The sequence below is a fragment of the Mesoplodon mirus genome (genome assembly GCF_964341445.2).
Source record: "Mesoplodon mirus genome assembly, chromosome: 1".
NCBI lineage: Eukaryota > Metazoa > Chordata > Mammalia > Artiodactyla > Ziphiidae > Mesoplodon > Mesoplodon mirus.
This window is the reverse complement of record NC_138976.1, coordinates 151,016,621-151,031,136: the sequence shown is the minus strand read 5'-3', so window position 1 is coordinate 151,031,136 and position 14,516 is coordinate 151,016,621.

The window sequence follows — 14,516 nt, the reverse complement described above, 5'->3', positions numbered from 1 at the left end:
TCAGTGAGGGCAGTGTTCCAACCTCCCTCAGCGCCGCCCCCTCTCAGCAGGTTACCATGGACTACAGAGGCTGCATTCTGAGGCAAGGGCGTTCCGAGAATGCCAAGGGCAGACATGATGACCTTAAATGATTTCCTCTTGTGTCAGTTTTGGTAAACTTTAGGAGCTAGGAAATGGTCCACTTGACAGAAATGTTCAAATTTACTGGCATTTCATATATTCTCTGCTCTAACATTGTCCTGACTCATTCTGTATATTCTTTACTTATGTTTTTGTTTTCCTTAATCAAAGTGTGTCTTTTAAGTCTTTTCAAAGAAGATTCTTTGGACTTAATAAATCACCTGAATTTTATACGTTTTCTGTTGTATTAAATTCTGCTGATATATTTATTTAACTTTTTTCTATGTTCTCAGGGTTTATTGTTTTCATCTTCTGATGTCAATTAAAACACTTGGTTATTCATTTTAATAAAACTTTTTACTTATAAAGATTTGAACTTTTGAAGATTCCAGCTTACTTGTACGTTTCTAAGGGTCAGGTCCTCTCCATTGTTGCTGGCCTGAGGCTTAGTTCACCATATAGCAATGTATATATTGACCTATTTTCCCCTAGACTTTCTGTGATCCCCTACATCTCACCTTTATTTGCAGACAAGCCATTTGAAATACACTTAACTTATTTCACAGCCAAAAAGTCTTTGAAATAATGTGTATTCTTTAGAGAAATCTTATTATATAATTAGGCAGAAAATCTAACCTGCCATAGTTTTCAAAACAGCATAATTTCACTCTTCTCAATGATTAATCTGTTGTATTACACAACCTTTGTGTATTTAGCTTTATCAATGACATGTCCTTTAAAAATGTTTTAGAGATCCTACCAGTCTTTGAAAACATCCTCGTGCCATGCTTCAGTTCCAGTTTTATGTATATTTTCTGCCTTGCACCCGATTATTCCTACATCTGATGGATGGTCTTGGGAATCTAATTCTGGTATTGATTGTTTTGGCTGATTGTCTCCCCTTGTAGCTGCTTTCTTCATTATTGTGTAAAGTTAGATCATGAGCTCATGTTTAGCTAAACAGCTGACCTTGTAAGAGGCTTAGGTGTGAACGCTCGTATGTTTCAGCAGAAAGTCGGCCAAGTTTTATTTGTGTCCCTCCAATGAGTGGCCCGCGAGGACCCCGTTTTCTACAAGTGTTGGTCCAATACTCCCTCCAGAGGCAGGGGACTCAGACAGGGCTGCTTTGCGGCACCCGATCTGGGGCAGGGGCAGTGGGCGGCCTGTGGCCCGGGCAGGAGCCTCTCTGCGTGTGTCCCAGGGACCCATCTGCCTGCGAGACTCGGTCAACTGGCAGGAAGCTACGATGCCCAGACTTATGCTTAGCTGTGCAGCGAGGTGAACTGCGCGGACAGGTTCCACACACACTTCAAGTAACAGGGCGGCCTGAGTGGAAAGTTGAGAGTTTGGGCAGCTGTGCAGACAAATAAAGCGCCCTTTGGCCTGGGCCTAAATGCTTGTTACACTCCACTGGGCCTGCAGGGCTCTGAGGGCCGTGCCCTGGGCCACCTGCTCCGCTGCCCTTTGTTCTGTCACAGCAGAGATGGCCACACCCACTCCCTCAGTGAGGGCAGTGTCCCAACCTCCCTCAGCCCCGCCACCTCTCCGCAGGTTACCATGGACTACAGAGGCTGCATTCTGAGGCAAGGGCGTTCCGAGAATGCCAAGGGCAGACATGATGACCTTAAATGATTTCCTCTTGTGTCAGTTTTGGTAAACTTTAGGAGCTAGGAAATGGTCCACTTGACAGAAATGTTCAAATTTACTGGCATTTCATATATTCTCTGCTCTAACATTGTCCTGACTCATTCTGTATATTCTTTACTTATGTTTTTGTTTTCCTTAATCAAAGTGTGTCTTTTAAGTCTTTTCAAAGAAGATTCTTTGGACTTACTAAATCACCTGAATTTTATACGTTTTCTGTTGTATTAAATTCTGCTCATATCTTCATTTAACTTTTTTCTATGTTCTCAGGGTTTATTGTTTTCATCTTCTGATGTCAATTAAAACACTTGGTTATTCATTTTAATAAATCTTTTTACTTATAAAGATTTTAACTTTTGAAGATTCCAGCTTACTTGTACGTTTCTAAGGGTCAGGTCCTCACCATTGTTGCTGGCCTAAGGCTTAGTTCAACATATAGCAATGTATATATTGACCTATTTTCCCCTCGACTTTCTGTGATCCCCTACATCTCACCTTTCTTTGAAGACAAGCCATTTGAAATACCCTTAACTTATTTCACAGCCAATAAGTCTTTGAAATAATGGGTATTTTTTAGAGAAATCTTCTTATATAATTAGGCAGAAAATCTGACCTGCCATAGTTTTCAAAACAGCATAATTTCACTCTTCTCAATGATTAATCTGTTGTATTACACAACCTTGGAGTATTTAGCTTTATCAATGACATGTCCTTGAAAAATGTTTTAGAGATCCTACCAGTCTTTGAAAACATCCTTGTGCCTTGTATCAGTTCCAGTTTTATGTATATTTTCTGCCTTGCACCCGATTATTCCTACATCTGATGGATGGCCTTGGGAATCTAATACTGGTATTGATTGTTTTGGCTGATTGTCTCCCCTTGTAGCTGCTTTCTCATTATTGTGTAAATTTAGATCATGAGCTCATGTTTAGCTAAACAGCTGACCTTGTAAGAGGCTTAGGTGTGAACGCTCGTAAGTTTCAGCAGAAAGTCGGCAAAGATTTTTTGTGTCCCTCCAATGAGTGGCCCGCAAGGACCCCGTTTTCTACAAGTGTTGGTCCAATACTCCCTCTAGAGGCAGGAGACTCAGACAGGGCTGCTTTGCGGCCCCTGATCTGGGGCAGGGGCAGTGGGCGGCCTGTGGCCCGGGCAGGAGCCACTCCGCGTGTGTCCCAGGGACCCATCTGCCTGCGAGCCTCGGTCACCTGGCAGGAAGCTACGATGCCCAGACCTATGGTTAGCTGTGCAGCGAGGTGTACTGCGCGGACAGGTTCCACACACACTTCAAGTAAGAGGGCGGCCTGAGTGGAAAGGTGAGAGTTTGGGCAGCTGTGCAGACAAAGAAAGCGCCCTTTGGCCTAGGCCTAAATGCTTGTGACACTCCACTGGGCCTGCCGGGCTCTGAGGGCCCTGCCCTGGGCCCGCTGCTCCCCTGCTCTTTGTTCAGTCACAGCAGAGATAGCCACACCCACTCCCTCAGTGAGGGCAGTGTTCCAACCTCCCTCAGCCCCGCCCCCTTTCCGCAGGTTACCATGGACTACAGAGGCTGCATTCTGAGGCAAGGGCATTCCGAGAATGCCAAGGGCAGACATGATGACCTTAAATGATTTCCTCTTGTGTCAGTTTTGGTAAACTTTAGGAGCTAGGAAATGGTCCACTTGACAGAAATGTTCAAATTTACTGGCATTTCATATATTCTCTGCTCTAACATTGTCCTGACTCTTTCTGTATATTCTTTACTTATGTTTTTGTTTTCCTTAATCAAAGTGTGTCTTTTAAATCTTTTCAAAGAAGATTCTTTGGACTTAATAAATCACCTGAATTTTATACGTTTTCTGTTGTATTAAATTCTGCTCATATATTTATTTAACTTTTTTCTATGTTCTCAGGGTTTATTGTTTTCATCTTCTGATGTCAATTAAAACACTTGGTTATTCATTTTAATAAATCTTTTTACTTATAAAGATTTTAACTTTTGAAGATTCCAGCTTACTTGTACGTTTCTAAGGGTCAGGTCCTCTCCATTGTTGCTGGCCTGAGGCTTAGTTCACCATATAGCAATGTATATATTGACCTATTTTCCCCTAGACTTTCTGTGATCGCCTACATCTCACCTTTCTTTGCAGACAAGCCATTTGAAATACCCTTAACTTATTTCACAGCCAAGAAGTCTTTGAAATAATGTGTATTTTTTAGAGAAATCTTCTTATATAATTAGGCAGAAAATCTGACCTGCCATAGTTTTCAAAACAGCATAATTTCACTCTTCTCAATGATTAATCTGTTGTATTACACAACCTTTGTGTATTTAGCTTTATCAATGACATGTCCTTTAAAAATGTTTTAGAGATCCTACCAGTCTTTGAAAACATCCTCGTGCCTTGTTTCAGTTCCAGTTTTATGTATATTTTCTGCCTTGCACCCGATTATTCCTACATCTGATGGATGGTCTTGGGAATCTAATTCTGGTATTGATTGTTTTGGCTGATTGTCTCCCCTTGTAGCTGCTTTCTTCATTATTGTGTAAAGTTAGATCATGAGCTCATGTTTAGCTAAACAGCTGACCTTGTAAGAGGCTTAGGTGTGAACGCTCGTAAGTTTCAGCAGAAAGTCGGCCAAGATTTATTTGTGTCCCTCCAATGAGTGGCCCGCGAGGACCCCGTTTTCTACAAGTGTTGGTCCAATACTCCCTCCAGAGGCAGGGGACTCAGACAGGGCTGCTTTGCGGCACCCGATCTGGGGCAGGGGCAGTGGGCGGCCTGTGGCCCGGGCAGGAGCCTCTCTGCGTGTGTCCCAGGGACCCATCTGCCTGCGAGCCTCGGTCAACTGGCAGGAAGCTACGATGCCCAGACTTATGCTTAGCTGTGCAGCGAGGTGAACTGCGCGGACAGGTTCCACACACACTTCAAGTAACAGGGCGGCCTGAGTGGAAAGTTGAGAGTTTGGGCAGCTGTGCAGACAAAGAAAGCGCCCTTTGGCCTGGGCCTAAATGCTTGTTACACTCCACTGGGCCTGCAGGGCTCTGAGGGCCGTGCCCTGGGCCACCTGCTCCCCTGCCCTTTGTTCTGTCACAGCAGAGATGGCCACACCCACTCCCTCAGTGAGGGCAGTGTCCCAACCTCCCTCAGCCCCGCCCCCACTCCGCAGGTTACCATGGACTACAGAGGCTGCATTCTGAGGCAAGGGCGTTCCGAGAATGCCAAGGGCAGACATGATGACCTTAAATGATTTCCTCTTGTGTCAGTTTTGGTAAACTTTAGGAGCTAGGAAATGGTCCACTTGACAGAAATGTTCAAATTTACTGGCATTTCATATATTCTCTGCTCTAACATTGTCCTGACTCATTCTGTATATTCTTTACTTATGTTTTTGTTTTCCTTAATCAAAGTGTGTCTTTTAAGTCTTTTCAAAGAAGATTCTTTGGACTTACTAAATCACCTGAATTTTATACGTTTTCTGTTGTATTAAATTCTGCTCATATCTTCATTTAACTTTTTTCTATGTTCTCAGGGTTTATTGTTTTCATCTTCTGATGTCAATTAAAACACTTGGTTATTCATTTTAATAAATCTTTTTACTTATAAAGATTTGAACTTTTGAAGATTCCAGCTTACTTGTACGTTTCTAAGGGTCAGGTCCTCACCATTGTTGCTGGCCTAAGGCTTAGTTCAACATATAGCAATGTATATATTGACCTATTTTCCCCTCGACTTTCTGTGATCCCCTACATCTCACCTTTCTTTGAAGACAAGCCATTTGAAATACCCTTAACTTATTTCACAGCCAATAAGTCTTTGAAATAATGGGTATTTTTTAGAGAAATCTTCTTATATAATTAGGCAGAAAATCTGACCTGCCATAGTTTTCAAAACAGCATAATTTCACTCTTCTCAATGATTAATCTGTTGTATTACACAACCTTGGAGTATTTAGCTTTATCAATGACATGTCCTTGAAAAATGTTTTAGAGATCCTACCAGTCTTTGAAAACATCCTTGTGCCTTGTATCAGTTCCAGTTTTATGTATATTTTCTGCCTTGCACCCGATTATTCCTACATCTGATGGATGGCCTTGGGAATCTAATTCTGGTATTGATTGTTTTGGCTGATTGTCTCCCCTTGTAGCTGCTTTCTTCATTATTGTGTAAAGTTAGATCATGAGCTCATGTTTAGCTAAACAGCTGACCTTGTAAGAGGCTTAGGTGTGAACGCTCGTAAGTTTCAGCAGAAAGTCGGCCAAGATTTATTTGTGTCCCTCCAATGAGTGGCCCGCAAGGACCCCGTTTTCTACAAGTGTTGGTCCAATACTCCCTCTAGAGGCAGGAGACTCAGACAGGGCTGCTTTGCGGCCCCTGATCTGGGGCAGGGGCAGTGGGCGGCCTGTGGCCCGGGCAGGAGCCACTCCGCGTGTGTCCCAGGGACCCATCTGCCTGCGAGCCTCGGTCACCTGGCAGGAAGCTACGATGCCCAGACCTATGGTTAGCTGTGCAGCGAGGTGTACTGCGCGGACAGGTTCCACACACACTTCAAGTAAGAGGGCGGCCTGAGTGGAAAGGTGAGAGTTTGGGCAGCTGTGCAGACAAAGAAAGCGCCCTTTGGCCTGGGCCTAAATGCTTGTGACACTCCACTGGGCCTGCCGGGCTCTGAGGGCCCTGCCCTGGGCCCGCTGCTCCCCTGCTCTTTGTTCAGTCACAGCAGAGATAGCCACACCCACTCCCTCAGTGAGGGCAGTGTTCCAACCTCCCTCAGCCCCGCCCACTTTCCGCAGGTTACCATGGACTACAGAGGCTGCATTCTGAGGCAAGGGCATTCCGAGAATGCCAAGGGCAGACATGATGACCTTAAATGATTTCCTCTTGTGTCAGTTTTGGTAAACTTTAGGAGCTAGGAAATGGTCCACTTGACAGAAATGTTCATATTTACTGGCATTTCATATATTCTCTGCTCTAACATTGTCCTGACTCTTTCTGTATATTCTTTACTTATGTTTTTGTTTTCCTTAATCAAAGTGTGTCTTTTAAATCTTTTCAAAGAAGATTCTTTGGACTTAATAAATCACCTGAATTTTATACGTTTTCTGTTGTATTAAATTCTGCTCATATATTTATTTAACTTTTTTCTATGTTCTCAGGGTTTATTGTTTTCATCTTCTGATGTCAATTAAAACACTTGGTTATTCATTTTAATAAATCTTTTTACTTATAAAGATTTTAACTTTTGAAGATTCCAGCTTACTTGTACGTTTCTAAGGGTCAGGTCCTCACCATTGTTGCTGGCCTGAGGCTTAGTTCACCATATAGCAATGTATATATTGACCTATTTTCCCCTAGACTTTCTGTGATCGCCTACATCTCACCTTTCTTTGCAGACAAGCCATTTGAAATACCCTTAACTTATTTCACAGCCAAAAAGTATTTGAAATAATGTGTATTCTTTAGAGAAATCTTCTTATATAATTAGGCAGAAAATCTCACCTGCCATAGTTTTCAAAACAGCATAATTTCACTCTTCTCAATGATTAATCTGTTGTATTACACAACCTTTGTGTATTTAGCTTTATCAATGACATGTCCTTTAAAAATGTTTTAGAGATCCTACCAGTCTTTGAAAACATCCTCGTGCCTTGTTTCAGTTCCAGTTTTATGTATATTTTCTGCCTTGCACCCGATTATTCCTACATCTGATGGATGGTCTTGGGAATCTAATTCTGGTATTGATTGTTTTGGCTGATTGTCTCCCCTTGTAGCTGCTTTCTTCATTTTTGTGTAAAGTTAGATCATGAGCTCATGTTTAGCTAAACAGCTGACCTTGTAAGAGGCTTAGGTGTGAACGCTCGTAAGTTTCAGCAGAAAGTCGGCCAAGATTTATTTGTGTCCCTCCAATGAGTGGCCCGCGAGGACCCCGTTTTCTACAAGTGTTGGTCCAATACTCCCTCCAGAGGCAGGGGACTCAGACAGGGCTGCTTTGCGGCACCCGATCTGGGGCAGGGGCAGTGGGCGGCCTGTGGCCCGGGCAGGAGCCTCTCTGCGTGTGTCCCAGGGACCCATCTGCCTGCGAGCCTCGGTCACCTGGCAGGAAGCTACGATGCCCAGACTTATGCTTAGCTGTGCAGCGAGGTGAACTGCGCGGACAGGTTCCACACACACTTCAAGTAACAGGGCGGCCTGAGTGGAAAGTTGAGAGTTTGGGCAGCTGTGCAGACAAATAAAGCGCCCTTTGGCCTGGGCCTAAATGCTTGTTACACTCCACTGGGCCTGCAGGGCTCTGAGGGCCGTGCCATGGGCCACCTGCTCCCCTGCCCTTTGTTCTGTCACAGCAGAGATGGCCACACCCACTCCCTCAGTGAGGGCAGTGTCCCAACCTCCCTCAGCCCCGCCCCCTCTCCGCAGGTTACCATGGACTACAGAGGCTGCATTCTGAGGCCAGGGCGTTCCGAGAATGCCAAGGGCAGACATGATGACCTTAAATGATTTCCTCTTGTGTCAGTTTTGGTAAACTTTAGGAGCTAGGAAATGGTCCACTTGACAGAAATGTTCAAATTTACTGGCATTTCATATATTCTCTGCTCTAACATTGTCCTGACTCATTCTGTATATTCTTTACTTATGTTTTTGTTTTCCTTAATCAAAGTGTGTCTTTTAAGTCTTTTCAAAGAAGATTCTTTGGACTTACTAAATCACCTGAATTTTATACGTTTTCTGTTGTATTAAATTCTGCTCATATCTTCATTTAACTTTTTTCTATGTTCTCAGGGTTTATTGTTTTCATCTTCTGATGTCAATTAAAACACTTGGTTATTCATTTTAATAAATCTTTTTACTTATAAAGATTTTAACTTTTGAAGATTCCAGCTTACTTGTACGTTTCTAAGGGTCAGGTCCTCACCATTGTTGCTGGCCTAAGGCTTAGTTCAACATATAGCAATGTATATATTGACCTATTTTCCCCTCGACTTTCTGTGATCCCCTACATCTCACCTTTCTTTGAAGACAAGCCATTTGAAATACCCTTAACTTATTTCACAGCCAATAAGTCTTTGAAATAATGGGTATTTTTTAGAGAAATCTTCTTATATAATTAGGCAGAAAATCTGACCTGCCATAGTTTTCAAAACAGCATAATTTCACTCTTCTCAATGATTAATCTGTTGTATTACACAACCTTGGAGTATTTAGCTTTATCAATGACATGTCCTTGAAAAATGTTTTAGAGATCCTACCAGTCTTTGAAAACATCCTTGTGCCTTGTATCAGTTCCAGTTTTATGTATATTTTCTGCCTTGCACCCGATTATTCCTACATCTGATGGATGGCCTTGGGAATCTAATACTGGTATTGATTGTTTTGGCTGATTGTCTCCCCTTGTAGCTGCTTTCTCATTATTGTGTAAATTTAGATCATGAGCTCATGTTTAGCTAAACAGCTGACCTTGTAAGAGGCTTAGGTGTGAACGCTCGTAAGTTTCAGCAGAAAGTCGGCAAAGATTTTTTGTGTCCCTCCAATGAGTGGCCCGCAAGGACCCCGTTTTCTACAAGTGTTGGTCCAATACTCCCTCTAGAGGCAGGAGACTCAGACAGGGCTGCTTTGCGGCCCCTGATCTGGGGCAGGGGCAGTGGGCGGCCTGTGGCCCGGGCAGGAGCCACTCCGCGTGTGTCCCAGGGACCCATCTGCCTGCGAGCCTCGGTCACCTGGCAGGAAGCTACGATGCCCAGACTTATGCTTAGCTGTGCAGCGAGGTGAACTGCGCGGACAGGTTCCACACACACTTCAAGTAACAGGGCGGCCTGAGTGGAAAGTTGAGAGTTTGGGCAGCTGTGCAGACAAATAAAGCGCCCTTTGGCCTGGGCCTAAATGCTTGTTACACTCCACTGGGCCTGCAGGGCTCTGAGGGCCGTGCCCTGGGCCACCTGCTCCCCTGCCCTTTGTTCTGTCACAGCAGAGATGGCCACACCCACTCCCTCAGTGAGGGCAGTGTCCCAGCCTCCCTCAGCCCCGCCCCCTCTCCGCAGGTTACCATGGACTACAGAGGCTGCATTCTGAGGCAAGGGCGTTCCGAGAATGCCAAGGGCAGACATGATGACCTTAAATGATTTCCTCTTGTGTCAGTTTTGGTAAACTTTAGGAGCTAGGAAATGGTCCACTTGACAGAAATGTTCAAATTTACTGGCATTTCATATATTCTCTGCTCTAACATTGTCCTGACTCATTCTGTATATTCTTTACTTATGTTTTTGTTTTCCTTAATCAAAGTGTGTCTTTTAAGTCTTTTCAAAGAAGATTCTTTGGACTTACTAAATCACCTGAATTTTATACGTTTTCTGTTGTATTAAATTCTGCTCATATCTTCATTTAACTTTTTTCTATGTTCTCAGGGTTTATTGTTTTCATCTTCTGATGTCAATTAAAACACTTGGTTATTCATTTTAATAAATCTTTTTACTTATAAAGATTTTAACTTTTGAAGATTCCAGCTTACTTGTACGTTTCTAAGGGTCAGGTCCTCACCATTGTTGCTGGCCTAAGGCTTATTTCAACATATAGCAATGTATATATTGACCTATTTTCCCCTCGACTTTCTGTGATCCCCTACATCTCACCTTTCTTTGAAGACAAGCCATTTGAAATACCCTTAACTTATTTCACAGCCAATAAGTCTTTGAAATAATGGGTATTTTTTAGAGAAATCTTCTTATATAATTAGGCAGAAAATCTGACCTGCCATAGTTTTCAAAACAGCATAATTTCACTCTTCTCAATGATTAATCTGTTGTATTACACAACCTTGGAGTATTTAGCTTTATCAATGACATGTCCTTGAAAAATGTTTTAGAGATCCTACCAGTCTTTGAAAACATCCTTGTGCCTTGTATCAGTTCCAGTTTTATGTATATTTTCTGCCTTGCACCCGATTATTCCTACATCTGATGGATGGCCTTGGGAATCTAATACTGGTATTGATTGTTTTGGCTGATTGTCTCCCCTTGTAGCTGCTTTCTCATTATTGTGTAAATTTAGATCATGAGCTCATGTTTAGCTAAACAGCTGACCTTGTAAGAGGCTTAGGTGTGAACGCTCGTAAGTTTCAGCAGAAAGTCGGCAAAGATTTTTTGTGTCCCTCCAATGAGTGGCCCGCAAGGACCCCGTTTTCTACAAGTGTTGGTCCAATACTCCCTCTAGAGGCAGGAGACTCAGACAGGGCTGCTTTGCGGCCCCTGATCTGGGGCAGGGGCAGTGGGCGGCCTGTGGCCCGGGCAGGAGCCACTCCGCGTGTGTCCCAGGGACCCATCTGCCTGCGAGCCTCGGTCACCTGGCAGGAAGCTACGATGCCCAGACCTATGGTTAGCTGTGCAGCGAGGTGTACTGCGCGGACAGGTTCCACACACACTTCAAGTAAGAGGGCGGCCTGAGTGGAAAGGTGAGAGTTTGGGCAGCTGTGCAGACAAAGAAAGCGCCCTTTGGCCTGGGCCTAAATGCTTGTGACACTCCACTGGGCCTGCCGGGCTCTGAGGGCCCTGCCCTGGGACCGCTGCTCCCCTGCTCTTTGTTCAGTCACAGCAGAGATAGCCACACCCACTCCCTCAGTGAGGGCAGTGTTCCAACCTCCCTCAGCCCCGCCCCCTTTCCGCAGGTTACCATGGACTACAGAGGCTGCATTCTGAGGCAAGGGCATTCCGAGAATGCCAAGGGCAGACATGATGACCTTAAATGATTTCCTCTTGTGTCAGTTTTGGTAAACTTTAGGAGCTAGGAAATGGTCCACTTGACAGAAATGTTCATATTTACTGGCATTTCATATATTCTCTGCTCTAACATTGTCCTGACTCTTTCTGTATATTCTTTACTTATGTTTTTGTTTTCCTTAATCAAAGTGTGTCTTTTAAATCTTTTCAAAGAAGATTCTTTGGACTTAATAAATCACCTGAATTTTATACGTTTTCTGTTGTATTAAATTCTGCTCATATATTTATTTAACTTTTTTCTATGTTCTCAGGGTTTATTGTTTTCATCTTCTGATGTCAATTAAAACACTTGGTTATTCATTTTAATAAATCTTTTTTCTTATAAAGATTTTAACTTTTGAAGATTCCAGCTTACTTGTACGTTTCTAAGGGTCAGGTCCTCACCATTGTTGCTGGCCTGAGGCTTAGTTCACCATATAGCAATGTATATATTGACCTATTTTCCCCTAGACTTTCTGTGATCGCCTACATCTCACCTTTCTTTGCAGACAAGCCATTTGAAATACCCTTAACTTATTTCACACCCAAAAAGTATTTGAAATAATGTGTATTCTTTAGAGAAATCTTCTTATATAATTAGGCAGAAAATCTCACCTGCCATAGTTTTCAAAACAGCATAATTTCACTCTTCTCAATGATTAATCTGTTGTATTACACAACCTTTGTGTATTTAGCTTTATCAATGACATGTCCTTTAAAAATATTTTAGAGATCCTACCAGTCTTTGAAAACATCCTTGTGCCTTGTTTCAGTTCCAGTTTTATGTATATTTTCTGCCTTGCACCCGATTATTCCTACATCTGATGGATGGCCTTGGGAATCTAATTCTGGTATTGATTGTTTTGGTTGATTGTCTCCACTTGTAGCTGCTTTCTTCATTATTGTGTAAAGTTAGATCATGAGCTCATGTTTAGCTAAACAGCTGACCTTGTAAGAGGCTTAGGTGTGAACGCTCGTAAGTTTCAGCAGAAAGTCGGCCAAGATTTATTTGTGTCCATCCAATGAGTGGCCCGCAAGGACCCCATTTTCTACAAGTGTTGGTCCAATACTCCCTCTAGAGGCAGGGGACTCAGACAGGGCTGCTTTGCGGCCCCCGATCTGGGGCAGGGGCAGTGGGCGCCCTGTGGCCCGGGCAGGAGCCTCTCCGCGTGTGTCCCAGGGACCCATCTGCCTGCAAGCCTCGGTCACCTGGCAGGAAGCTACGATGCCGAGACCTATGGTTAGCTGTGCAGCGAGGTGTACTGTGCGGACAGTTTCCACACACACTTCAAGTAAGAGGGCGGCCTGAGTGGAAAGGTGAGAGTTTCGGCAGCTGTGCAGACAAAGAAAGCGCCCTTTGGCCTGGGCCTAAATGCTTGTGACACTCCACTGGGCCTGCCGGGCTCTGAGGGCCCTGCCCTGGGCCCCCTGCTCCCCTGCCCTTTGTTCAGTCACAGCAGAGATGGCCACACCCACTCCCTCAGTGAGGGCAGTGTCCCAACCTCCCTCAGCCCCGCCCCCTCTCCGCAGGTTACCATGGACTACAGATGCTGCATTCTGAGGCCAGGGCGTACCGAGAATGCCAAGGGCAGACATGATGACCTTAAATGATTTCCTCTTGTGTCAGTTTTGGTAAACTTTAGGAGCTAGGAAATGGTCCACTTGACAGAAATGTTCAAATTTACTGGCATTTCATATATTCTCTGCTCTAACATTGTCCTGACTCTTTCTGTATATTCTTTACTTATGTTTTTGTTTTCCTTAATCAAAGTGTGTCTTTTAAATCTTTTCAAAGAAGATTCTTTGGACTTACTAAATCACCTGAATTTTATACGTTTTCTGTCGTATTAAATTCTGCTCATAACTTTATTTAACTTTTTTCTATGTTCTCAGGGTTTATTGTTTTCATCTTCTGATGTCAATTAAAACACTTGGTTATTCATTTTAATAAAACTTTTTACTTATAAAGATTTGAACTTTTGAAGATTCCAGCTTACTTGTACGTTTCTAAGGGTCAGGTCCTCTCCATTGTTGCTGGCCTAAGGCTTAGTTCACCATATAGCAATGTATATATTGACCTATTTTCCCCTCGACTTTCTGTGATCCCCTACATCTCACCTTTCTTTGAAGACAAGCCATTTGAAATACCCTTAACTTATTTCACAGCCAAAAAGTCTTTGAAATAATGTGTATTCTTTAGAGAAATCTTCTTATATAATTAGGCAGAAAATCTGACCTGCCATAGTTTTCAAAACAGCATAATTTCACTCTTCTCAATGATTAATCTGTTGTATTACACAACCTTTGTGTATTTAGCTTTATCAATGACATGTCCTTTAAAAATGTTTTAGAGATCCTACCAGTCTTTGAAAACATCCTTGTGCCTTGTTTCAGTTCCAGTTTTATGTATATTTTCTGCCTTGCACCCGATTATTCCTACATCTGATGGATGGCCTTGGGAATCTAATTCTGGTATTGATTGTTTTGGCTGATTGTCTCCCCTTGTAGCTGCTTTCTTCATTATTGTGTAAAGTTAGATCATGAGCTCATGTTTAGCTAAACAGCTGACCTTGTAAGAGGCTTAGGTGTGAACGCTCGTAAGTTTCAGCAGAAAGTCGGCCAAGATTTATTTGTGTCCCTCCAATGAGTGGCCCGCAAGGACCCCGTTTTCTACAAGTGTTGGTCCAATACTCCCTCTAGAGGCAGGAGACTCAGACAGGGCTGCTTTGCGCCCCGCGTTCTGGGGCCGGGGCAGTGGGGGGCCTGTGGCCCGGGCAGGAGCCTCTCCGCGTGTGTCCCAGGGACCCATCTGCCTGTGAGCCTCGGTCAACTGGCAGGAAGCTACGATGCCCAGACCTATGGTTAGCTGTGCAGCGAGGTGTACTGCGCGGACAGGTTCCACACACACTTCAAGTAAGAGGGCGGCCTGAGTGGAAAGGTTAGAGTTTGGGCAGCTGTGCAGACAAAGAAAGCGCCCTTTGGCCTGGGCCTAAATGCTTGTGACACTCCACTGGGCCTGCCGGTCTCTGAGGGC